At 42.9% G+C, this 24044-nt stretch overlaps 1 pseudogene; it reads left to right on the top strand.

Annotated features, from left to right (window-relative positions):
- Positions 1–5900: 5900 nt before the first annotated feature.
- LOC113051114 (uncharacterized) lies at positions 5901–7848 on the top strand (annotated as a pseudogene).
- Positions 7849–24044: the final 16196 nt, after the last annotated feature.

Genomic DNA, 24044 nt, shown 5'->3' with positions numbered 1-24044 from the left:
CTCTTCTTTGTCTTTCAAGATCTTTGATTGAGTGTTGGTGGTCATATCTATCAAACACTATAACGACACAGCTGTTACCTTCCTTTTCCATTAAAGTTGCGATCTTTTTCAAGACACACTCACCCAGGTCATTGAACGTTTGAAAAGCTGAATCATTGAGACTTTGAAGAAGATCCATGGCATCAATGATATATGCTGATGGTTCTTAAACATTTGGCAGCTGCTGTGTCTCTTCAACAACAGCATCGAGTTGTTTGTTGTCTTCTTCATGCTTCCATCATCAAAAAACAAAGAGGGTGGGACAGCTGCGAGTTCGTGAGACATCACAGTCTCCATGGACACCTCTCTTTGTTTGGAAACAGCCAGTAATCTTCGAAAGAGTATGTCTGAGTCCATGTGGACCTTTCTAGATATGCTGACTCCAACTGATGTTTTCATGTCCTTGAAGGTTGCACACTGGTTTATTTTCTCTGGCTCCCAGAAGCTCTTTGTTCTTTTTTGATTTTGCCAGACGTTGTTCCATAAAGATGGCATTGTGTGTCGCACCATCTTGGAGGAAGCTTGAGAGCTCTTTTGCAACTTTCTCAGACGCAACCGGACCACTTGCAACTTGATATCAAGATCAAAGGGATTCTGCCTCTGTTCCACAGTTTCCATTCTCTTTTATATTAAACATTGTATCGCAAAAGTTGGTATTATACCTTATATTGTTATCATATGTGACCCGTTACAGAAACCAATGACACAAGTTGGCAGCACAACTTTCGAGCAAAATGAGAAAGAAGCATTTTTTTTTTTTTTTCAAAATTGGTGATTTTCGTTTTTTGGCAGAATCTGTTAGTTGATATCACAAAGAAGCCTCTCCGTGATTGAGATAGCAGTGTTGGTATATTTAAAAGCGTATATTTTGAGGTTGAAATTAGCTAGTTTGTCGGAGATTCTAGCACGCAGTAGGGGCATTTCATTGTCTGTCTGTATTTCCATACTGGATAAGCCGGCTTTTGTTTCTTTTGTTATTGCCCCCGCCCTCCGAGGGAAGCGTGGCTACTTAGTATGCAGCGCTCTGGACGGCTGTAGCTGTCTAGCTGATATCAAAATTCAGTGAAGATGTACGCCGCAAAGATGAACGCAGACGAGCTGAACCGTGGCGTTACACTGAAAATGCTTTGAAGTACTTCTTCGACAAGCCGGATGCTTACTGATTCTGAAGACGATCTGAGCGGCGATGAAAGCGGCATAATAAGACTATATTATAATATCCCTAATCTACAACTGAGCGAAGATGACGACGAGGAAGAATGTTTTGGACTGGCGTCAGACGAGTTGGACCGTAAGATATCAGAGGCTATATCGATAGTAACATTTGATGGGGATAAAGACAGAGAAATGGGGAAAATCCATAACATTTAGAGGCAAACAGACGCACATGGGGTGAGTTTCCATAAACATCAAAGTTTGTCACATATTTCAGCCTCTAAATCATTTTTATAAAAGTCAAAAAAGATAAATTACTGACATTTACAATGCACATTCTCCTTTATTATTAATAGTATGCGGTCCGATTTTTCCCGTTGTGTCTGTCGTTGCTGTGCAGGGGGTATGGCTTATCTAAATGAGATGTAAATGAGCCCCATTGACTCGCAGTAGTGAGAACTGCACAATCTTCAGAGGCTATTTCTGCTTTTTGAGCTTTTTTGAGTGCCTACCTTCAAATGGCCACAACTTCTCCAAATATTATCAGATTTCCATGTGTTATACATCGTTGGAAAGCCTTGTAGGACCTCGGTGAACAGTCACGCCAATAACTGCAGAATCGGCTGCTTCGGCCAAAGTATGATCGCATGATCCCCATCGTATGGAAAACGCCCCAGGAATTGTTAATAATTAGTGGACCTCAACACAAAGAACCAATACAGGATCATCCCATGACTTTGCTACCTGCTTGCTTGAAAATCTTGCTACGAACTGAACTTTTCAACAAACTATCTCAAAAGGACAACCATTAAGGAATCTGAAGGTTTAACTAGATTCACAAATAATGTTTTATGTCATGTAAATGTTTGATGTGTTCAATGTAATCTGTGTAACTTTAATCATTGTTTTTATAACAGATAGGGATACTAAATGTGTGTAAGATATGGAAAGTTTAGTATTGAATGAAAGCTCACGTTATTTATCTAAACTTGGAGCAAATGAAATTTCCAGATTCTGTATTGTGTGCATATTATGACACTTTATAAGGTATTAACCCAAAGATCCATCCCACATGACAATGCCACATGATGTTTAATCGAGAAACAGTACGGGGCGTGTCTAAGCTCTGCAACAGCATCCCATTGGGAGATCGCATCGTGGGATGGACCAAATCTGCTTCGATAAAACTCTAATGCTCCAGTCTAGTCTCTAGTCTAGTCTCCAAGCGCGTCATCTCTTGTCAAGGGTTGTGTCGTGTATCGTGTCGCTTAAATGCGGTGCGGTGCGCTACGCTGCTCTTCCATCTAGACCATGGCTTGAACTACCTACACGCTGCTAGCGTTCTTGCCATCCAGAACTCAAAACCACTCCGTTGAAACTTTGTGACAGCGAAACTATGCTTGCTTCCCCCTCTTCAACCCCGGCTTCTAGCCATCAGCGTGCTTGCAAGTCATAAAGAACTTCAACTTTCCGTGACAGAATCTTCAAAGCTCATGCCGCGCAAACGAGAGGACTCGGAAGAAACTTTGTCCACCGTCAAGGCAAGAGCTGTTGAATCTCTCAAAATCGCCGGGCAGTCAACCAACCAATCGAGGCAAAGGGCATCCCCAGACGTCATCTACGCAACCACGAATCCCAGCCGGGATTCCCCTTTTAGCTCAACGCGAGCCAAGGAGACGAAACGACACCGCGGCCAGCAGCACAACCACAAGTAAAGGCAAACAAACCTCTATCTATTGCTGAAATGGTGCAAGGTTGTTTTAAGTTGTAAAGATAAACTAGGGCTCTGCTTTTATTGATTCTTGATACGCCTATGAATTTGGTAGAGATTTTCTCATTAACTCACCTCATAAATCCGTTGCAACTGTGTGTGTATGTGTATGTATGTTTGTGTGTGTGTCCATTTAGTTTTAGATCCATATAATCTATGGAATAGCTCAATAAATTATTGTTTCATTTATAAAGAAGTATTGTCTTGTGTGGTGTATTTTAAGATTAAACTTTGCCCAGATCCTGTGCTACCTAGCCTGTAGCGTATAAATTATCTTTCTGTTTGTATTATCTTGTTCATGAAGTAAACTCAAACAGATTTTAAGGATATACTGAATTTTAAGTTCGCTGGACGAACCGTTGATGAAGTAAATAAATTTGGACTCAGTTCAAGGAAAGCAATTCGAATCTTTAGATTTGATTCTTCTCAGAATAAATGAGCTAATATTTCCTTACATATGGTGGAGAATGAAAGTGGGCAAATTTGACCTAAAAATACATAATACCAAAACATCTTTCATTGTATTTGTTCTATTTTATCCGGAAGAATAGATCAAAGACAGAGAAACAGGTTGTTGTGCTATTATAGGTACTTTATTATGGCATGCCAGTGTGTGAATGAATGACTCGAGTTGTTGTTTGAAGTTGAACTGCAGTAAAGCATTTAATTGTCCTCCGAGACAAAATAAGTCACCCTAAAGCGCATAAGAAAGAAGCAAGCGTGTTCCTCGTTTTCCTTTCTTTTAAGATAAAGGCCTCCATAGTTCGATTTGTTTGTGCGTGTCCCAAATCAAATTCGTCTATGTTATCTCCCCGGTTTGAGACATTAATCTAGCTAATTAATGTTCTCTTGCCAGTTAATTCACTAAAACTAGTGAACTTGGGAACGCGGTGCTCAGAGAGAGTGTCTGGACGTCATGTTATGGGAGAATTATGAAATCTTGATCAAGGAAATCATTGTGGTTAAATCCATATGTGTTTTTGTCTGTAGACTTAAACAAGTGCTGAGATCCGCCGAGATCTTAATAACGTATTTTATTAATTCCAGTTAATCTGTAGATTAGTTTACCTCACTCTAAAGAGCTGAGATGGTTCAGCGCTCAGTATACATTGCCATAGTAACAGCAGTAACCGGGAAGTTCTAAGAAACTTTTACCGGGGCAGTTTGAGCTATTTTTAAAGAAATAGCATAGCATGAGCTAAGCTATCTGAAGTTAGAGCCTTTGCATTGAAGCATATGCAAACGTCAATAGCCTAGAAGGCTAGCAGTTAAAACGTAGCATTTTTGTGGGTTTAAATGCAGTGTGTTTCGCAGTGTTTGAAGTGTTGAAGTGACTTTACATCTGAACTTTGACTCATTTTCACCTCATTCATTCTCTTTTACCTTCATTAATCTCCCTTCTCCTCTCCTCCCACTGGAAAGAACATTGACAGATACAAAATTAAAAAACGCTAGTTTGTTTACTCTTATCAATTGAAACGCTGTTGTTTTATTAATTAAAGATGGTTCTCATCCTCATTACTTTAATGATGAGTTGTGATTAATTCAGCTATAACATTTATAATTTTAATGACATCAGCAGATATTATGAAGCAATTATGGTTTTGAAATTTTAATTTAATTTCATATTTAATTACAGATTTTGAATTTAACAACATTAAAGATTTTTAAATACTTAAACTGTCATTATTGCTCTGAAATTGTAATTTCTTCTGCAATTTAGTAGGGTTTGGGCTACCCTGTTTCAAGATACTTATTGATTAATTTAATTTGTATTGCTCTTAGCGGCTTTTAAAATTTAATTAATCAAATGTTAATCAGGAAATACCTTTACTAATTTGAAATTTGAATTTAATTTGCAATTTAGTTTTGGGTCTATCTGCTGGGACTTCTTTTCCCTTTCAGTTATTTAATTACCCCAAAAGGAAAATAAGGATTTTCCTCAATACTTAGGTTAGTTAGTGTTATCCCTGCTAACACAGTAAAACCAACCTCTAGGTGTATCGACTCAACAGCGCTACCACCCTGTCATCTTTCCTAAACATTGGGACCAAAACTCTATTTTCTCTCTCTCTCAGCTATCCTCTTCTGATTTGACTACCGTTGCCATTTTGGGTTGTACCTGTGAGAATCATAAAAGCAGAGAACTATAGAAACATTTAATCAAAAATTTTTTTTGTGAAACCTGAACACTTCATTTCAAAATTGTCTGACTCTCAACGTACCTTCCCTTCTCACCCTGGGATCCCTACCCAGCCAAGGCTAACGTAGGTCAACAAGAGAACCGATAGGAGTCCGCCAAATATTGAACATGCAGCTAGAAACGCTCTGATTTATGTTTGGTTGTCAATCCTACTTGCTGAGAAACCAATACGGTCATTGCTATTGTTCTCTTCCGCACTGAGGAATTTTAATATCAATTAATCCTGTTATTTAGAAATCCCCATTTCAAAAGCCCTGTCTAGAAGCATCCTTCTAAATCAAACTTAAATTATTATTTTTATTTTTTATTATTTTTTATTTATTTTTTTTGTCCTCATTCTGTGTTGTCTTCCTCACTCTCATCTTACCATTGGCTCTTATCTTTCTTTACAAGAAAAAGAAAACCCTTTCTTTTATAGGCAAATTGGAAGCTGACAAAAGATATTTTGTTCCTTGCTCTGTTTTTTTTTTCTTCCCCTCTTCTTTTATCTCTCTCTTCTCTAGCTGTTTTATCTTTGTGTGCTCATTTATTTTCCCCACAGAAATTACAAATTAGAAGCACACCCACCAGAGATTCACAGTCACTGAGAACTACACTCACCTACCCATTACATACTCCACATCAACCAACACGTGACATTGCACCTTTACACCTCTGTTGTCTTTGTTTTGTTTTCTCCTCTTCAAGTTCTGTGTCAGTCTAGGTTCTAGATCTCCCTAAAAGCGGCAAAACATGTCTCGCACAACAGACCCTGTTGGCCACTAGGAGGACCTCAAGACGTCCCTGAAAGTGTCACAACAGACAGCCTCCTACCTAAGGCTGCTGAAACACTGAAACATCAGACACAGGACCAGCTGGATGACAATATAACAAGCCTCATGAGACAAGACCCAAGTCAAAGCTACAGTCACAAAGAACTAGCCAAGATCACTGGCTCCTTAAGCCACACACTCATCGCCACCCTCAAGCTGAGCGACAGGCATGCCGCCCATCTCCAGCAGGAGCTAACACGTGCACAACGACGCATCACGCAGCTAGAACTGGAGGCTCAGGAACAACAGGAAGAACCAGATGAAGTGGAACAAGGCACAGAGGAGGAGATCACCAGGCTAAAAGAGACACTAGTAGCTACTACAAAAGAAGTGGAACAAGTAAAGGAAGACTACGCTGATCTCTCCAACAAGCTACAGTATGCGGAACAGCTCCTGGAAAAGGCCAAGGCCGACTTCAGAGACAAGAACGGCAGAATTAAAGCCCTTGAAACTCACCTGGATGAATCAAGAAAGGAGATCAGCCACCTAACACGACAGCTGGACTACATCAAAGAGGAGTCAGTCAGCTTCAGAGAGGAACTCAGACATGCCTACGCGCTGCGTTCTGAACCTCCAAGGTCACAATGGGCACCAGTCTCACCCCTGCCAAGCAGGCCCGGGTCCCCTGTTCCTGGACTGACACATGATAAAAGGGGGGAGGGGGCAGTGCCGAAACACTCACCAGCTCCCTCTGAAGAACTTCACGTAACGTCAAAGCTGAAAGAAATGGCTCCAGCCAGCCATAGATCATCACGTGGCTTGGACCTCAAGGACTTCGACAAACTCGCCAGGAACATTGGCAAGTTTACCCCAAATGGGCCAGGCAGTCAGGGGATCAAAGGATATCTGCAAGATGTCGACTTTCATCTGGAAATGAGACCCAGTGTCACCGACAAAGATAGACTTTATTTGATCCGAGCAACATCCAGCTCAGAGGTTCGCAGTTTCCTGGACCGCCAGCCAGCCCACATAAAGACTGATTACCAGCTGCTCCGAGAAGCCCTCATCAAAGAATTTGCTGACCCTGAGTGGGAACAAGGACTAGTGGCTGCCCTGGAGACGAAACAAGGTTCGCCAGGAGCCATCCCAATTGTTCTACGGCCGACTCAGACAAGCCTACTTCGGGACTCGCAATGAACAAAATATGGAGGAGGATGAAAATTTAAAAACCCTCTTCCTGAGGAATCTTCATCCCGGGGTAAGCCACCATCTTGGCGTCCTTGCATGTCCACGCACAATGAGTGCTCAACAACTGCGAAACTTGGCACATAAGGCCTACGCTAAACAGAAGATGACTTCAGAAAAGAGCAACAAAACCATGGCAGTTCTCGACTTCAACACTCAGAGTCAAGGGCTGGCCCTAGAGGGCACCCAACGTCAAGATCATGCCAAGGCAACACCCAGAGAGTGGAATGCATCCTCATCCAACATAGAACAGGACTGCCACTCCGGTACACAACCTAAACAAAGGAACAACCGCTGGGGTGGACCGCATGGGCGACAACGCTCACCTGGACGTCACTGGGAAAACTCATGGGACCAAACAAGACCTCATGAGAGACATAGGGAAAGATCGTGGAACCAAGCCAAGCTCATTTGGAAACTCAAGAGATAAAAACTCATGGGAATTCAATGGAAACTCCAAGGGAAAACGACAAACACACCCTGGAGCAACCAGCCCAATGAATCGACGGAAAAACTCACAAAGATCCCTAGCTGACCGAGCTCAACCTGAATCCACACAAGAACAAAAGACTTCACCGTGCTTTGACTCCCAAGAGCTAATGAAGATGATGATGAAAGAGTTCTTCCATCGAAAGGAGGAAGACCGAAAGTGGGAAAAGAAAGAGAAACCAGATAAAGCCTGACTAGCGGCCGGACGAGAAGACAGCGACCACGTGACCCAACAAACCACAGAGAACAGCACTCCTTCACCTCACTCTCAAAGAACTATAACTACCCTAACTTCAGATGGACAAGCAATCGTACCTGAAAACCCAGCCACAGAGTTAGTCCCTAACTCAACACCTGATGCTCCAGATCATGGCAGAGCTCAACAAACCCCTGCTGATGAAACCTCTCCAGTCCCTGAAAGTGCTGTCTTGGTCGTCTGCCACTCCTCCGAAGAGCACCCAATCAGTCCTGACATCTTACCTGTTTCCTCCCAAACTCCAGTCCCTCAACTCCTAGGCGACCTCATTGAGAAAGGTATAGCAAGAAAGTTTTACCTCTCCATCATCATCGAACGCCACATCAAAGTCGAAGCCCTTCTCGACACGGGAGCCAACATTACTCTAATGTCGTCAGAACTCCTTGAAGAAGTCCAAGAAAGAACAAAGAGGTCTAGTAGCACCCTCAAACTTCAAAGGTGTGAACTGAACCTCCAGGCATATTCCGACACGGGCCTAAAACTAAAACATGTGGCCCCAATTAACCTAACTGTGGGACCATATCAGAGATATCAGAGCCTACCACATGTCTCAAAGCACAGCCGCTTCCCTCTCAGTCCATGGTCAACAACCATGGCTACCTCAAAGATTGTCTGAACTGTAGACCTACGCTGGAACAACAGACTCTTGAGTCACTACTTCCTCGTTGTCCCCAACCTACATCATGACATCTACATAGGAGCAGACATCATGGTTCGTCTCAATGCCTACATTGACACAGTGAACGACGTCATATGGGCTCCCCCATCACAGCAACTGACCACTTCAGTCAATCTCAAGAACCTTCGATCTGGCCAAACAATCCCAGATGCGTGCGCAATGATCAGTGAGCAAGAGGTCACAATACCTGCCTACAGCAAGAGTGCCAGCGTACGCCTCAACATGCGACCTGGCCAAACTCTCAACAGTAAGCTAGGTTTCTTCCAACCTTCCAAGACCTACCTAAGACTAGGACTGACCTTGGAAGCCACACCTCTCATGGAAGTATCATCTCGTGCCGTGTATGTGTTGATCAACAACTGTACGGCCAAGGACATCAACATTCCCAAAGCCAGTCACCTGGGATGGCTCATCAACCAAGCGTTCCATGACTTTGAGCTAGCAGTACCTATCATTGGTCCCATACCAGCCGAACTAATGTCGGATGAATGCGACGACACTGTAACATTCACAAAGCCCCACGAAGTCATTGCCATCACTTGTGTGTAACACCAATGAGCGGATGGTATTCAACCATCTGTTCCATATTAATGAATCCTGACCCTTTTGACACATTCTACACTCAAAGACCAGAACGTGAGTTAAAGAAAAAACAAGGACTTTCGTTTTACAACCCTCTTACAACATAACTCACCACCCTGGGCGCCACCATGACAGCAACGTCCTGGCGGGGATGAGAGTTATAACACCTTGGAGACTATCCAGAGATGCGATATCGAACTTCAAAAGGGAAGACAAACACCCCCCCTTCTTGATCGCACATTCCAGTGAAACAGACGCACACACATTCATGAGACGCACACACACTCAAAAACAGGCACAAGCATTTTTGCTGGCCCATGGACCTTCTTTTACTAAAACGACCTCTAAATGTATTTTAATGTCTCCCTTTTTGTGCTCAAATGTATGTATGCGACATAGTGGAATATATGAATGTTACTGTGTGTTTAATGCAAACTTTATATGCATTTCGTTAAGAATAACTCTGTACCTTTGGATACGGGACTGGTAAAATCATAGTTCTTGGTGTCTGTATAATCGTAAAAACACGACTGTAACGAATCTTGATAGCAAATTACAAAAAGATGCATTGTTTCAGAGGAGCGATCTTGCTTAAGAAAAATGCTCGCGCATCATCTGCTCTGGAAAGAACCACGCTGATGCCGCACAGACCGGACAATTTGAGCGCAGCTACGCACAAGAGCCAGATCAAAGCAAGTACTTTCTTATATCGCAACTAAAATTGCTGTTTAAGGTTGTCTAGGCTATTCCATGTTTGTGAAATCATTCAATGACTTGGGGTCTCTTGCAAAGTTAACTGTTTGAAATTGCCACGCTGAGATTGCTTTTCACTTTCACTTTCTCTCCCTCTCTCTCTCTCTCTTTATCTTTTTTTTGTTAACAACTGTTTATTGAATTTTCTTTTGTTTACAACAGCAGAAAACAAAAAGCAACTGAGCAAATGTAGAACCCATCCCAACCCATCCCACCCCCTGGTAGACTAAAGAGTAGAGAAGAAAAATAATAAATAAATACATAAAGTAAAATAAACAATAATATAAATAAATTAAGTAATATTAATACATAAAATATAATAAAATAATTCTTACAAAGATTTTAGAAAAGATGATACGACATTAAAAGATGAATGCCATAAATTAACAGTTTTCACATTAGATCCATGTATACGAGAAGTTGAGAGTTCCATTGAGATAATATCTAACAAATAAACCGCCCAGGTTCTTCTGTCCATTGTGTGAGGAGGATTCCAACGATTGACTAGCAACTTTATTGCTGCAGTGAGAGCAGCTAACAGTAAACATCTTTGTTGGACAGACAAGGTGAGGTCCCAAAAATCATTCATGAAAAAATGACGTGGAGACAAACATATCTCAGTACCCAACAAATAAGAAAGGTCCTGTGAGAGCTGAATCCAAAAAGGAGAGAGAGAGGGGCACTCCCAAAAAAAATGCAAAAATGTGCCTAAAAGTCCTTGCGGACAGAGAACACACTTATGAGAAGACGACAGATTCATATGATAACGTTTCAGTGGGGTCAAGTAAACCCTATGCAGCAATTTCCAATGAATAATTTGGTGGTTTGGGTTTTTAGAAGACAGTTTAAACATTCCCCATATCTGATCTGAGAATAAAACCTGCACATCCTCATTAAGATCCTTAGCCCAAACAGTTGTAATAGATAGAGGTTTGTAAGAATGCTCAAGAAGAAAAAGATAGATGACTGAAGCAGAGGAAGGAGATTCCTCAGAGGGAAGGATTAGTTTGCGCAAAGGGTGAATAGGCAATTGAGAGTTCCAGGGCACCCCATATGCCCGCAGGGCTGACCTAATGCGCAAATACATAAAAAAGGAAGTGCCTGGCAGATTATATTGAGTTTTGAGATTCTGAAAGGATTGTAAACCGCTATCATCATAAATATCTCCCAGAGTATTTGGGTTCCAAAGATAAGGCGAATAAAAGAGGAGAAAGCGGGCAACCCTGACGAGTACCTCGATGTATAAAGAATGGGTTAGAGCAGACAGAACCTGTGAGAACAGAGGCTGCTGGATTGGCGTACAGAACTTTAATCATGTTTATGAAACTTGATCCTAGACCCAGATGCTGTAGAACCGCCCATAAATAGTTCCATTCTAGCTGGTCAAAAGCTTTCATTGCATCTAGAGATAATACTGCACAAGGGGAGGACGAACTATTAGTTGAATTAATAATATGATATAACCTGCGTAAATTATCTGATGCTGAGTGAGATTTAATGAACCCTGTTTGATCATGGTGAACTAGTCTGTTCATATATTTCTCTAAACGACGAGATAGTACCTTGGCATATAATTTAACATCAGTCCCTATCAAAGAGAGAGGTCGGTAACTAGAACAGGAAGTCGGATCCTTATCTTTTTTTAACAAGAGAGAAATCACAGCTATATTAATAGACGGGTGAAATGAACCTTGAGTAACTGAAAAATTTATCATATCTAACAAGAGGGGGCCTAAATCCGACCAAAAAGTAATATACAATTCGACAGGAATACCATCTAAACCTGGGGATTTCCCCTTGTTCATAGATCGAATTGCTGACTCCAGCTCTTGAAGGGTAATCGGTTCAGCCAGGTAATCAGAGTCTGAATCTGACAGCCTAGGTAAATCAAGGTTGGACAGAAAAGATGCAAACGTGTCAGGGTCACCAACAGCAGAAGAAGTATAGAGGTTAGAGTAAAAAGAATGAAAAGAAATATTAATGTCTTTTGGATCTGTCACAATGAGCCCGGATTGGGATTTCACTGCTGAGATATTAGCAAACTTTTCACTGTTACGTATTCTTAAAGCTAAAAGGTGACTAGGTCTACTTCCTTGAAAATAATAATTCTGCCTGCATCTTTGAATCAGGAATTCTGCCCTGGATCGCAGTAATGAATTAAGCTCGGATCTAACCGCCATGATTTTGCTGAGTGTATTGTGTGAGAAACAACGCTGATTGTCTCTAGTCAGATTCTGGAGCTGTGATTCCAATTCAACTATCTTTTTATGTCTGTTTTTCTGAAGGAAAGAGGCATATGAAATTGAGTTATTCCTTATAAATCCTTTAACTGCATTCCAAAGTGTTCGTGGATCATCCACTGAGCCTTGATTAATTTCAATAAACTCAGCAAAATTATTTCTGAATTGACTACAGAAGTTTTCATCTTGTAACAATTTAGGGTTAAATCGCCATCTAGTCGCACGAGACGGTCGAGGGATCAAAGATAATCTGCACAAATTTCCATCATGATCAGACAAAGATAAGGAACAGATATCGGCATCACAAACAGCTGAAGATAAAGAAGTAGAAATGAAAATATAGTCAATTCGTGAATAGGATTTATGAGTAGCAGAAAAGAAAGTGAAAGACTTAGCAGAAGGATTTAGTAAACGCCAAGTATCCACCAATGAAGACGAGGTTACACATTGCCTAAGTTTGTCAGAACACAAGGCTTGAGAGTGTGATTCCTTTGGTCCAGATCTATCTAGGATATGCGACATTACAGAATTGGTGTCTGCACCTAATACAATTTCAAAATCTGAAAATTTTAAAAGATAGGAAGACAAAACAGAGAAAAAAGTAGGTTCAGGAGTACAAGGGGCATAAACTGAAATAAATACAATATTCCTATTCTCCACTATTGTTTTTATGTGTGTTATTCTACCGTCTGGATCACAACCTTTATCTAAAATAGTAATATTTAACGTCCTCCGCTCCAATATTAGAACACCCTTGGTTTTAGCATCCGAAGATGAATGAGATACTACTTCATAAAACTTATTATTACACCTGTGTACATCCTCCTCTTTCAAATGGGATTCTTGAACTAACACTATATCAATCTTTCTCCTTCGCAAAAAATCCAGAAAACCTGTACGTTTGTGTGGGCCATTTAGGCCATTAATATTACAACTTAGAATATTAAGGTCAGTCATAGGTATCAAACAGCATTACTACAAAATAAGACAACATACAAATTTGAAAACAAAACCAGTTGAGTCTACCATCAAACCACCCCCCATCCCCACCCTTCCCATCAGTTTTCAAAAATATATTAACATATTTCCATGAACTATGGCAGACCAAACCAAGAACGAACCTTGATCTGCCACCACCCCTTAATATGATCCGTGGCGTCAACAAAAACCTGCACATTACAGAAGCACCAACATTGGCCCCAAAGTCACATTTTGACTAGATAGTATCTTTAGTGAAAAAAAAATAAATAAATAAATAAAAAAATATAAATAAATAAGTAAATAAAAATAAATAAATAAAATAATAATAATAATAATAAAAAATAAAAATAATAAAAAATAAATTAATTCATTAATTGAAACAAGCAAGAAGAAATACAACGAACATAAATATTATACCACCGTGATCAGTAAGCGATACTGTATGTTCAATGAAACTATATAGTAACTATAAGTTCAGAAGTAAATATTAGAGTAAACAGTGAAAGACACGGTCGCCTAAGAGCATCTCTTCTCCGATTAGATAGCAAGCGCCCAGCTGGAGTTCAGTGAGAATTGGAGGATGAATGAGATCTGAAAAACACTCTTGCTTCTTCTGGGGAATATAACAATTTAGGTTCACCCTGATTGAGAATGACCTTCAGCGTTGCAGGATAGAGAAGAAAATTCTGGATGCCTGCCTCTCTCATTTCCTTTCTTACTGGCGCGAATGCACTTCTTCTTTTTGCGGTGGCCGGCGAAAAATCTGGAAAGAAAGACAGCGTTGCTCCGTCGGATGTTTTCACCGGGGCATGAAGTCTGGCGGCCCGCAAAATGAGCTCCCTATCCGTATACCGCAACAATTTAAAGATAAAAACCCGTGGTTTAGCGCGATCTGAGGAGAGCCTTGTGTACACGCTCGTTCCACTTCAATCTCTTTGCCTGTCAGAGACGGGAGCCACGCCGGCAGCGATCTCTTCAAAAAGCCCAAAGGGTCGTCCTTTTCGGACCCTTCAGGTAATCCAACCAGACGCAGATTGCAGCGCCTGTTGCGATCCTGTAAATCAACAACCTGTTGCTCGAGCGCTGCTACTCGCCTATCGTGATCCGCGACAACTTTCTTTTGTTCTCTCATCTCCCCTGTAAGAAGATCCATTTTGGAGCATAGCGATTGAACAACTGACATGTGAGAAGCGAACTCGTTCCGCATCGCTGACAACTCAGATCTTAGAATCTCCTCAAAGTACGCAACAGTATTCGCCATCTTATCCACCATATCATCTGTGGTCGGTGCCGGTGGTTTACATTTCTTCTTAATCGGAGAAGCCGACGGAGACATCTCTTGCTGCTTCCGATTGCCAGACATTTAAGAAAAGTGTTGTTAATGAAATAAGCTTAAAATAAAACGAAAAAATCTGGAAAAGGGGCCAAACGTATGGGACTCTACTCAAGTGCGACTAGGTTCATGAGCACGTCACGTGACTCTCCTCTCTCTCTCTTTATCTCTCTCTCTCATTTATCTAATTATTATTCTTGTTCATTTACCTTGTTTAAATTGTATTTTCGTTTTGCTATATACTCATATTTACTCCGTTTGAATGGTAGTTATGTACTCTTTAGTCTGTTTTTATTAAATCCTCTAATTTGCTTGAATTGTTTTATTGCTCATTGAGATCGAAGTCCCTGAATCGTGTGATCTACGCTACGAGCTTTGTTTTATATTAATTAATTTCAGTAATCTTAGTAGTACAGACACAGAAAATATTGTTTTTTCCTGATCAGAAGATTAATATTTCTTGGAGTTTGTAAGAAGGGTATTTTTATTGAATTTTGCTAAGGAAGTCTAGCTTCCAGTTCGCTGGACGAACAGATTGTCTAGAGTAACTTAAATTAATTCTAGTAAAGGTTACCTTTAAATGATTAAATATTCCCTCTTTGGGTAATTTAATATTTGTAAGCAATAAGCACGTTATATTCATAGACTCATGAATATTCACTTCATTTGAGTTAATTATTCCCCAGAAAGTGATTGTTGCTACATTATTATGGTGGAGTTTAATTTGGGCAGCGTTCAAACTTTGTTTTTGTGAGCAATATTCATTTTCATTTTCATGAGCATTTTTGGATGTTAATATTATGTATGCGCATTTTTGAATTGTGAGTTAAGTCGCGCTTCGAGCGAACTCATTTGGCAAAGTTAACTGTTCAGCGCAGTAACAGTTTCTAAAAATACCTATAGTCACTGTTATTTGATAAAAGTAAACTGCAGTAAATGTTAAAAGTCAAGAGAAGACCAACATTTTCATATGAGTAATTAAAAGATGAAGAAATCTTTTATTAATCGTAATATGTAAATCTGAACCTGAGCGATGTTCCTCTGATTCAGTTAAAAAGGCCTTGCTTATTAAATATCGTTATTGAATTCGTGGTGAGCCACAGTGATATTCAAAATTTAAACGATAAAAACTCCTGGTCTAAATTGGCTTAGCTACCCGATTTTAAACCTAAAACATTTAAATCATAAGTGCTATTTTGTTAAATGTTTATGGGAGGTCAACAGATGGACAAAACCTGTTTTTAACAGTCGTGTGTTGGTTAGAGAAAAGCTCTGGCCTCACGCGCTGTCTAATTTAGCACCTCAAGGGTCATAAAACCTTTGTTTGTGAGTTGTGATTTTGATGCAGAGAATCAGCGCTGATGAGCGCACAGAGATTAGATCATAGTGAAACTGACTGTCATTCTGCTATCTAAACACCAGAGGGAATTTTAGAAGTTTCAAGTTGCCCTGTCTTCTGATTCCAGCTTGCATGAGTGCCATCTCGTGGCCGTTTCAGATAAGGCTCTCGAATTACTAACCTCTATTTCTCTCTGTGATTTATTGAATTAGCTGTCTAAATTCTCAATAATTATTTGCATTAACAGCTTTGCTCGTGCGAATATTATTTCAGCATTAGACAATTTTTGCCTGTTTTTGTTCACATTTACTTTGAATTTGGTTCAAACATGATTTGAATTAGAATTTAATTGTTTAATAGTGCAAATTAAGTGTCTCAGCCCAACCACTGATTAACCCATTTAGAAGGAAGTAAGCCATCTAGTGGCAGTAACCTGTTAAGTCAGTTCACAGCTTGCATCTCTCTGATCTCTTTCTTTTCGGTTCTGTTTTGAATTGCTTCATCTACTTTTACCCTTTCTGATTAATTTCATAATTATTAATGATACATTACTGTTATCGTTGGGTATTATAGGGCATTTATTCCGATTTTTCCTATTAATTCTTCTCACCTGCTTATTTTAAATTTAGATTTAAACCAGTTTTGAATTTTTAATTTGAATTAAGTTTTCTGCCCACCAGGTTAAGCCACAGAGAGTGAATACGCCCCCTTTGTGGTGAAAACCAGCTTCTTCTTCTCCCGTGCTCATTCCTGTTTTTGTTATTTATTTTGTTATTATTATTATTTATTTTTTTATTATTATTTTATTTTTATTTTTATTTTTAATTTTAGTTTTTATTCAATTTTTTTAAAAATTTTATTCTATATAGCCCTTTTTGTTGTTTATCTTTCTTCTCTCTCTTTTGGCTTAGGTTATTTTGATAATTACCATCATTATCATAAGCTTTTGTTTTTGTTTTATCATTATTAGGTAAAGCTGTTACCTCTCATTTCTACATATATATTTACTCAATTGATGATTAAACAAACCAAACGTTAATTCACTTTAAGTTTCCTTTGTTCATCCTTTGTGTATTTGATTGTAGAACTCCCTTGGTGATTGGACAGTCATCTCAGGTTTCCAGTGAGCAAGGGGGCCAACCGGCGTTAACAACACTGGCCGTGAGTGAAACTCGGTCCCTCTTATCTCTGTCCGTTTGCGGCACGCAGTGGAGACATCAGCAATTTGGCACTCCAACGGTGATCAATCAGTCCAGCCGACACACGACGCAATCTCTGGGACCAGTACCTAAACCGGGGGCTAAATCGGGGCCCACTTTCTTTTCTAAAGAGAGGGTTCTGGGGAACAGCCCAATTTTGTAGTGCTGTCTGGCGGTTGACCTCTTGGTGTTGCCGGTTGTGTTAAAAGTCACAAGCTGTTTGAGAGGGCGCAACGTCAGAGTAACGGAGGGCCAGGGACACTGCGGTTGAGTGTTTGGGAGCGCCAGGGAGGCTGACCGTGCCGCTGGATTCCACCAGGTGAACCAAAAGTGATAAAACCTATCCACTTATTATAAGGCGCAGAATATTAGATATTCCCCCTGATATTTATGTTAAGTGTTTGGTCCATTTCCTCTCTAAGCCACACCCTTTTCCTAGGTCTCTTACTCCCCTAGCCGCACGTGCTGAAGCCCCTAGCAGAAACTCTTGTGAAAAGTAGCAGGCTTAGCCCCTTTATTCTCTACCTAACACTTCTAGCGTTCTTATTCATTCCATTTCATTGCAGACCAATTTATTTGGTGTTTTGTTTTCACGGTGCTCTTTCCTATCTTCACCTTTTTGCATGCTGTTGTGATTCTGTTTCTTGCAGTTCACCGAGAGACCCCAAGGAGAGCTAAGTAGTAGAGCGACAACCGAGCAGCCGGTGTCACCAGGTGACCCACGAGGCTATCCCCTGTCAAGTCTCTATTTTGGGCCGACCCTAATTGGACCCGCCTCCCTGTCTAACTGTCTGCATCAGTTAGCCAAAATTCATATAGACGGCATAGCCCGTACGATAGCTCGTTAACCAGAGAACAAACTTGCATTGGCCTCTTTGTGTGTGTGTTGTGCTTCTCTTGTCCGCAGTGAGCCAAGATGTCGCGTGCATCCAGTCCCGCAGTCCCTTGGGATCAGCTAGCGACATGGCTGGAGCCGATGACGACCTCCTTCCTGCCAAAGGACACCAGTGACCTGCAGCACTTGAGCCAGAGACAACTGGATAATGAGATCGACCAGCTGATGGCGAACGATCCGATGCAGAGTTACACCCACAAAGAACTCGCCAGGATCACAGGGACCCTAGCTCACCTCCTCATCGCCCAGGCACGGATCAGCGAAAGGAGCAACCACGACTTGGAGCAGGAAGCCGCGGCTCTGAGACTTCGACTGGAGGAAGCCCTACAGCATCAGGCCCACACCCAGAGTTGTCTAGATAAGCTACTTCTCGAGACCCAAGACCAGCACGAGAAAGAGAACGCTACAGATCCAGAACTACAGAAAGAAGTGGAAAGACTTCAAAATGCCCTGGAGAATCTTCGTCTGGACACAGACCAAAGAGAACATTTGGAGAGAGAAACCCGAGAGAGACTCGAGGCAAAGCTCCGACAAGGTGACGCTCTCCTTGAAAGGGCTGAAATCGAACTGAAAGAAAGAGATGCTAAAGTGAAGGCCTATGAAAATCACCTGGAAATGGCCCGAGCTGAAATCCACGACCTTACACAGCGTAAAGACTCTCTAATAGATGAACTTGACATGGTTCACAGAGAACTGAAACATTCTTATAGCCTGCAACGTGAACAGAAAGAGGAAACACACTCCACAGAGTTTCCCCTGGCCAGTGAACCCCAGCGTGTCAGCCAAGAACTTCGAGCTGAAAAAGGGGGTGAAAGCCTGCTTTTCAAAATGTCACCAGCCAGCCTCCACGAACCCCTGTCAGCAGTGGGGGAAGGAAAACCCTTCCAGAAAGTCCGGGTCACCAGCCACGGACACATAACTCCAAAAGAACTGGACAAGCTGGCTAGAAACATCCCTACGTTCAACCCAGAGCCTGCAGGAGGCCACGACATTCACGCTTATTTACAAGATATAGACTTTCACTTGCAAACTGTCACCAACGTAACCACTTGGGACAAATTGTACCTGCTCAGAATTACGTCCAGTCGTGAGGTACGCAGTTTCTTAGACCGTCAACCAGAGACTGTCAAAATGGACTACCAGCAACTGCGAAAAGCTTTGGTGCGTGAATTCTCTGATCCAGAATCAGACCAAGGGCTAGTAACCGCAATGGACCTCAAGCAAGGTCGACTTGAAACCCCACCAAATTTCTACAACCGACTGCGACGTGCCTACTTCGGAGCAAGGAATGAACCAGGCATGGAGGAAGACGTCAACTTCCGAACTTTGTTTCTGCGAAACCTCCATCCTACTGTCAGCCACCATTTGGGAGTGTTAGCGTGCCCGCGTAGCATGTCAACGCAACAGTTACGTGATTTAGCACATAAGGCCTACACCAAACAAAAGACTGTGTCAGAAAAGACTGTAAAACACCCATCTATTTGCTCTGTCTCTGAGTCCTATTCAGAGTTGACCCTAGAGGGCGCCCAACAGCACCCCAGTTATACACCCAGCAACCGAGAGTCAAGACCGTTCCAAGCCAGCAGAGGGCAGCGCGGTCGCGGTGGTGGTGCCCGTCCGAAGCACCAGAACGACCGCTCTGGAATATCCTGGGACTGGCCTCGCCCCTCCCATAACCAAAACGGGGGGGCCACCTGGGAAGCCGGCCGGAGACCCAGAAATAGCCAACCTCCAGCCTCCAGAACATCAAGCCCAGGGAGGCGGGAGGGGGAACACTCTCGACGTGATGCTTGGAAACTCAAGGCTGAGCCCACATCTCACAAGGAAAGTGCAGCCACATCCGAAGCTGCAGAACTTCTGAGAATACTGAGAGAGTTCCTTCAAAAGAAACCTCACAAGGAGGACAAGAAGGATAAACCAGACACCGCATGACTAAACCTTATGCCTGAAACCAGCACCACTCCCGACGTCTCCACAACTGAACCAAGCACACAGAACACTGTGTTTCAACCACAAACTATTGAACTAGCTGTTGCCTCATCAAACAATAGCAACACCCACTCAGTCCAGCTGACGTCTGCACCTCCTGACCAAGAAAGCATTATCCCACACACTGAGGTGCCAGAAAGTGCTGTTTTGGTTATCTGTACCCACAACGAAACACACAAAACATACCCTAACTGCTTATCAATCAACACACAAGCCCCAACACCAAAACTCCTGGGGAACCTGATCGAGAAGGGAGTGGCTCGGAAACTCTACCTAACCATCACTTTAGAAAAGGAAATGAGACTCGAAGCCCTTGTGGACACAGGCTCAGACCTCACGTTGATTTCGGCTCAACTATTTGATAAGCTCAAATTTGAAGCTCAGAGACAGAATCGAACTCTAATTTTCACACTTGCAAGCTGAATGTGCAGTCGTACAGCCAAAATGACATCCAGCTCAGAAATGTAGCTCCCATCCACCTGACAATCGGACCTATGAGCCTAGTACATCCTATTTATGTCTCATCAATGAACAATTATTCATTTCTCATCGGGAAAGACCTGCTTGATCGCTTTGAGCCTTTACTAGATTTCAAACAGCTGAAAGTCTGGGCTCAAGTGCGAGAACCTCTTCCCCTCCAGCCACAGGGGTCGCCGGTGCCAGACGGTCAGGTCACAGAGGTCACGAGAATTCCCACAGAGCCAGACTGTCGGGTCACAGAGGTCACGGGAACCCCAGCAGCCAGCCATAGGTATCCAGCCTCAACAACAAACCAAGGCTCAAGTTCGATCCTCTGTACCTTCAAGGCCACTAAAGACTCTGATACCTACTGCCCCAAGGTCAAAACCGAACTGCAGCTGCATGATATAACAACAACGGACAGTATTCTGGCCATATGGGCAGACAACTCAGCCATTAGTCTGTCACTATACAATGCAATCACTGAGAAGACACCTGACCTCCCTTATGCCAGCAAGCGCACTCGTTTCCCTGTGAACTCACACCCATCCTCAATGGTGTCTGCTAGAGGAATCTGCGCTTTGCATGTGAAATGGAATTATCGGTGCCTGACTCATTATTTCCTGGTCCTTCCGGACCTGCCCCACGATGTTTACATTGGAGTAGACCTCTTGATTCGCCTCAAGGCTCATGTGGACACTTTTAATGAAGTTGTATGGGCCCCATTGACTTTGCAGCCACACGTTTCCATCAACCATGACAACCTCATATCAGGGCAGACCATCCCAGAAGTCTGCACTTTAGTCAACGAACAGGAAACGGTGGTACCAGCTTACACCAAAGGGGTCGCTATTCGGCTCAACATGCGATGGGGTCAAACCTTAAACCACACGCTGGGTTTCTTCCAACCCTCACCTGAATGTGTGGAACTCGGACTCACACTGGAAGCCACACCCCTCACTGAAGTGTCATCTCGTGTAGTCTACATCCTGTTCAACAACTGCACGGCAACTGACATCAACATTCCCAAGGCCTACCGGCTGGGATGGCTAGTAAGCCATGACTTTCATGATTTTGAACTTGTACTACCTGTCATTGGTCCCATTCCACCCGCACTGATACCCGAAGGGAGTACAGACAGTACATTGTTCACTGCACCCTTCAAACTCATTGCCATCACATCTGTTATGTCGGTGCCTAAAGACCAAGTGTGCAGAACGTAGCTGACCGAGGATGAACACCTCACAATATACACAGTCTCCCACAAGAACGTCGGTGAGGCTCATGAACTTACTACACCTCTCAATGCCAACCCGACTGATGACACACCGATGGAGGAGCCTTACCCAGGTTTTGAATCTCAAGTGCAGCAAATTCTACAAGACGCTAATGCACTTCAAAGCGATACGGATCGTCAAGGACTCAGACAAGTTCTGCATAAGTTCAAAGAATCCTTTGCCAAAGACTCTCTAGACTGTGGTCTCACCAACCTCCACACGGTGCGCATCCTTACGCACCCTGATGCTCCTCCCACTTTTGTCAGACAGTACAAGATTCCCATCGCCTCACACGAACCAGTGCAGGAGATCATCGAATCTATGCTTGAAAAGGGGGTCATCCGTCCATGCAACAGCACCTACTCAGCCCCCATCTGGCCCGTCCTCAAACCTAACGGCAAATGGCGACCCACCATTGACTACAGGAAACTGAACCAACAGGTGCCGCTGTCACGATGGCCCATGACCCAGCTAGAACAAGAACTACCCCGAATCAGAGGAGCCACAATCTTCTCTACACTTGATGTGGCCTCTGGATTCTGGACCATTCCGGTGCACCCGGAAGACCAACACAAGTTGGCATTCACATTTGGCAACAGACAGTTCACCTTCAACAGGTGTCCGTTCGGCTACGCCAACTCACCAGCTGAATTCAACATCTTTCTGAACAAAGCCTGCCCAGACGCTAGAATGAGAGGCAACCTGATCTATGTAGACAATGTTTTCATGAAGAGCACAATGGTGGCCGACCACCTGAAAGAAATAGACTATGTTTTGAACCAACTATCCACCGCCGGAGCCAAGATCGCCCTCCACAAAGGACAGTGGTGCCGAACTAAGGTTAACTACGTGGGCCTGCTCATCGGATCCCAAGGCATTGAACCTCAGTCAAACCGCATTCATGCCATTCAGAACATCAAGCCTCCCACCAACGTCTCTGAGCTGCGGAGCTTTCTAGGGGTATGCAATTACTCTCGACAGTTCATCGAAAACTACTCGGACATTGCCAGACCTCTGACAGCTCTGCTAAAAAAGGACTGCCCTTTCGTCTGGTCAGAGGCTCAAGAACACGCCATGAAAGAACTAAAAAGACATTTATGCACAGCTCCGTGTCTTGCTTACCCCGATCCACAAAAGGAATTCTACCTGGAAGCTGGGTTCTCCAACCAATGTCTCAGTGCTGGCCTGTACCAACGGCATGACCAAGACAAGAAAATAGTTGCCTATGCCAGCAAGACACTGCTTCCACCAGAGTGTAAGTTCTCAGACTGTGAAAAAGCTCTGCTCTGCACTGTATGGGCCATTCAGCGATTCTCCAATTACATTGGGGCACAGAAAGTTATCATAGAGACTTGCCACCAGCCAGTAATGTTCCTCAACAGCCAGCGAATCCGAGATGGCGTGGTCACCAATTCACGCATAGCCACATGGTTAATGGCTCTCCAAGGACGCAATGTTGAGGCACGGTATGCACAGAATCACAAGTCTGCACTGGGCAATGGCCTGGCCGCATGCCAAAACTGTTCTGATAACATATCTGCAGAAGAAATGGGCGTGCAAGAACCCCAACAGCAACAACCGACCTGTCACAGGTACTTTGAAGAGAATGCGTGTCAGGGCATGCTCACAGCCTACGTCGATGGATGCTCCTACAACCACGATGGCATCCTTAAGGCAGGTGCAGGAGTGCTGTGGGTCAACGACCAGCCGTGTTCCCCACAACACTTCAAGTTAGGTCCCCAGTCATCACAATATGCAGAAATAGCAGCCATTCTCATAACTCTGCAGATCGCATCAGCCCATGACATCAGAGAAATCCTCATCTGTACAGACTCTAACTATGCCAGACTCAGTTTTGTGTGCCACCTTACCGGCTGGAAACAGAATGGTTTCAAAACGGCAAACAACAAGCCAGTCAAACACCAACACCTGTTCCAAGAATGTGATAACATCACCGAAATGCACAATATGACTGTGTACTGGAAGAAGGTAAAAGGACACTCTAAGCTACCAGGGCTGGACAAAGACTTAAATGATAAAACCGACGCCCTCGCCAAAACAGGCTCAATACACGGGGAGGTGTGGTCACCCCCAGAACCCACACCCATGCCCGATGTTGCAGTATTAACCCGCAGCAAACGACCTTCACCTGTGGCAGTGCCCGCCTCACAGTCGCTATCGCTAACTCCGCAGATCTCCAACAGTGACATTGCGGATATGCAAGCCTCTGACACTGCCATAAAGACAATTCTTAACCACCTCTCTGACCCCTCCAACCACCCTATCACTGAAGCTGAGCTCAATGATGACTCGTGCCTCCGACACCTGTATAACACCAGACACATGCTACGTGTACAAGACGACATTCTGTGGTTTGCACCTGATGAGAGCACATCGCCAAGGCTTGT

The sequence above is a fragment of the Carassius auratus genome, chromosome 31, assembly GCF_003368295.1.
Source record: "Carassius auratus strain Wakin chromosome 31, ASM336829v1, whole genome shotgun sequence".
Taxonomy (NCBI): Eukaryota; Metazoa; Chordata; class Actinopteri; order Cypriniformes; family Cyprinidae; genus Carassius; species Carassius auratus.
This window is presented reverse-complemented; position numbering and strand designations above follow the sequence as displayed.